Here is a 4,379-nt window from a genome sequence, read left to right on the forward strand (position 1 = left end):
CTGCGTGCCGTTCTTTTGCTGGGCTTGGCTGCGGAGAAGAAGGAGATAAACATCACCATCATCAAAGAGCTGATCAAGACATTTTTTAAAAAGAAAGTTATAGGGTTAATCTCCTACAACATTTACTTCATTGGAATGTTAGAACTATTCATGTTTATTTGTGTTTCTAATTTATAGTTTAAGTTTATTTGTAAAAAGTTAAAAGAGATTGGGTCTCTGTGGCCTTCACTGAGGTTCACTCTGGCATCCTTTAGCATTTTCTTTTTTAATTTCATAATTGTAGGTCATTAGCATGTATATCGAGTTCGCCCTTATGTGGTGGGAGTTCAAACACCCAAAGACCCACTATTTGCACAAAACTATTCTCGCTGGTTTGGAATAGGCTGCCTTGCTTTTCTAATGTTATTGTAGCATGTATGTTCATTACAGAATTCAAATAAAATTTGCTTATGTTCTGCTACTGTTTGATCCAATCTTAATCACAGTGAGCCCTTCATTAGCTCAATATGCGGTTTGCCCTCAAGTGTGCACTGTTGATTACTTTGTAATAGATGCCACCGTGAGTACTGACATTAGAGTTGTTTAAAGTCTGAGAACTAGAAACAGCCTTTCCCCCATTTTCTGTGTACTGGTGATGGGAGTAATAATGTTTTGGGGAGCTTTTTAAATCTCACAGAAGAGGACAGTGGCCTGCTCCGGCAGGAATGTGCGGGATACAGTGTGTTTCCTTTGTTCCGGTGCCAAGAATGAGCGCTGTACTATGGCAGTTCCCTTAGGATTCGTGTGTGTGCTCTGGGCTCATGAAGATATTGCATCAGGAGCTGCAGCAGTTGTACTCTTCTGATGACCTAAAGAGGGATTATTTCTGAGGAATGAAAGGCTCCCATCATTGACTGTGGATGTGGAAAACCTTTCCTAGCTTAGAGCATTGGTATCTGTAATACATTTGAAAATCAGAGTTCATGTTACCTGTATTAATCACATGACTATAGCGCCCAGTACACAAAAGGGCACTGGCTGGCATTCTTCTTAATGTATTTAGTACGGATCATAAGAAATCCTTTAAGAGTTTAAATGTCCCTGGAACAAGCATACAGGCTCTAGTCAAGAATGAATTAGAGTGAAGGAAAGCTGTGTGATACCTGGCATTCCTCTCTGTTCACTGAGCTTCTTTGAGGCTTGAAGACTGATTTTACCATCTAGACCTCTCTAGCTAATACCTGTTCTTCAACCACCTTGGTTACTCTGACATAGAAATTAAATTTACTTCTTTTCCTTGAGTAGAAAACACTTTCAAAAATAATAACAAACATTATCATAAACTAATATATGCAGGAGTACTTAGTTGAAACAGAAAGGAGTTTTAGTAGACAGTATTATACTAGCTTTGAAAATCAAGGAGAAGTTTATGCAACTTAAAACGTTTACAAACTGCAGTGCAATCTACTGTTTGTGAATGTCAATGTATTATCAGGAAACGTGTCTATACAATCAGGTGTATTTCCTCACAAACTTCTTTACGAAGAGTGAAATATGTTTTTGTACCTCTCAGTTCCAGTTAGGGATGTATTTTGTGCAATATTTATGTGATTGTGCCTATGCATGAGGAATGAATGAATTTCAGTCACACATTGCCTAAATCATAACTTGATGATGCTTGGGAAAGACTCAACAGTTAAAACTTCATGAGGTTCTAACGTCTGTGTTCCAAAACACATCACATTATTAGGATGTAGGGAGATATGTACGTGTGTTCCCTGGGGTGGGGATTTCTAGTTACTAGACCATCTCCATTTTCAGCATTTGGCATCGTCATGACACTTTTATAAATATGACATTAACAGGAGACTAAAATACGATTTTACTGATGAATAACAGATTTGCCTGCATTCCCTGAAAGAGCGTAAATATTGGGTCCTTGTGACTTCAACTGATTCTTCCAAATTGTATGAATGTGTCAGTGTATTAGATAAGCCCAGTTTCAGAATAATAAAGAAAAAATGTTAGACCAAATAATGCGACTAATTAACAGTGGTACAATTTCTAGCCCATGGGTTTAAAATGCACTTAAAGTCCTGTTCTTGCCTTTTATTTTCTGAACTTCCTGCTTTTGCATTCTCTGAGTTCAGTTTAAAGACAGTTACTTTAAGTCCATTTTAAACCCTCAGGCTAGAAATCGGACCAGTGTGAATTAGCCACATTATTTTGTGTAATGTTTTTTCTTTATCATTCTGAAACTGGGTTTACCTAATACATTGATAAATTATTTCAAAGGTACTTTTGTCGTTGAAATCACTTCACTTTTACCCTGATAAACATCAGTGACTGGGAATGACCTTCAGATAGTGTTTAGCATATGTGGCCAATCTGACCATACTGTGTTCATCAGGTGCCGATGGGTTAAATCACACGCTGGCGTATTTCAGCTGAATGTCCATCTGGAAAATAAATTTACTGTATTAACTGAAATTCCATTCTTTGTGTAGGTATTTGGCATATATTTAAGAAACAGCTAAAAAGAATGGAAATCGTAGGACAATAACTTAAGTCTTTCTTCAAAGTGCACGCAGTCTTTTGTGATACCTCATTCAGCCAAGTATTTGTGCTGTTCCTCATTCAGTGTAAGGCAGCTTTCAATTTGCTTAGAAGGCAACATTGGAAGGTTGGAGTTCATCAGAAACATAGAATTTTACAATGTGATTTCAACTGAATAAATTTGAATTTCTGCAGGAAGAATCAAAACACCTATTTAAAGATTGCAATATATAGTAATCATTTTTAAAGTATTTGATTAAACCTGATAGGTTTTCCAGAAATGAAAAAAACCAAAATGAGCTCTAAAACCAAAGCTGACTTTTAGGAATTTGAAAATGTAAATCAGCCCTATCCATAACATAGTTAGTCTAAAATCTTATCTTAAAGAGTCATTTTTAAAACAATATAACTATTAAAAAAATGTAACTGCTATCTTAATGTTCTGAAATAAGTTAAAACATTTTAAAATATGAACACTGTAGTTTAAAAGAAGCAAATAGTGGGAAGGAAAAGCAAAGAAAGAAATGCCAATTCCAGCCCAAAGCTTTATTTGTCAAGTTTTCTTAGAATGAATTTTACCAATTTATGAATTCTTGTAAACAGAATGTATAATAGAAATACTGAAAGATCTTTGCCTAAAGTGGCATTATTGACTGCTTGTGTGATGCTACTGTAATGTAATAAATGATTTAATTGTTGCAAAGTGCTGTTTTTTCCTTAAAATTTTATTTTGCGTGTCTTGAAAACGATAATATTAAAGGTATTGATACTGTGCAAATGCTGGGCATGCTTGGCATGAGATAATCTGTTTCATTTTTATAAAATTGTAATATAACTATGCAGGTGTTTATTAAAAGAACACAAAATAAAATGTTATGGGATTAAAGTTATGGGGTGAAAAAGTTATGGGATAAAAAAGTAAAAAAGTTGTGGCAAAAAAGGAGAAAAAAGTTTTATGGGAAGTTACTAAAAAAAACTTACGAAAAAGAAGTTATGGGATTTTAAAGTCATGGGACAAAAATGAAAATTAAAAGCAGGCCCCTGACAGCAAGCCCTGGAGAAGCAGGACTGGAGTCTCCACCGCCACCATGTCCCTGCCACCCCTTCCCAGTCACCCATTTACAATTAAGGTAGCAAGACAAGACCTCTGTCTAATGCGGAAAGACAAACAGACCCTTTGCCACCTTGACCAGGGCTGAGTCCTTAAATTTCTAGATGATGATGATTGTTATTTAAGAGCCAGAGACTGGTGGAGTTGGTTTGTTTGGAGGAGGCCTGATGGCCTCCTTTCTCTCACCATAGCAACTTTTCCCTCAGGGGGGCTCCCAGCTTCTTATTCAGAGAGGTAGCTGAGGCAGGACAGTGGGGCTAACTGTGGACCAGGCAAGGGCACGGGCTGCTGGGGTGACCCCCCTTCCCTGGTGTACTTATTCTGTCTGTGTAACCTTTTGTATATCCCAGCGGGTAGGGCCGCCCCTGTATCGGACCTAGTGGAGGTTGGAACTGACACATGGGGAGGAGGTTCTAATAATTATTTGTGGCTGGGAAACTTATTTATTGCTAGCATAGGACAGAGGAAGGAGTCGGAGATGGGGTCGTGGCTCCGTAGTGATGTGACACCTGTTTATTTTGCTTTTCATTTTGGAATAAACGGATTTAACCATACTCCTCGGCCTGGTGTGCTCCCATTTCCCTCACTGGGTCCTGGAGTTTGTGCCACCGAACGAGGAGCCCCAGAGTGTCTTGAGCATGTCCAGCTAGGCTGTTGGGGACCTTCCAGGCTTGTTACCTGTATGCTGCCTGGTGGCACCTGGGGGATTCCACTGGGACTGCCATGGTGCCTA

The sequence above is a fragment of the Mandrillus leucophaeus genome, unplaced genomic scaffold, assembly GCF_000951045.1.
Source record: "Mandrillus leucophaeus isolate KB7577 unplaced genomic scaffold, Mleu.le_1.0 Scaffold347, whole genome shotgun sequence".
Taxonomy (NCBI): Eukaryota; Metazoa; Chordata; class Mammalia; order Primates; family Cercopithecidae; genus Mandrillus; species Mandrillus leucophaeus.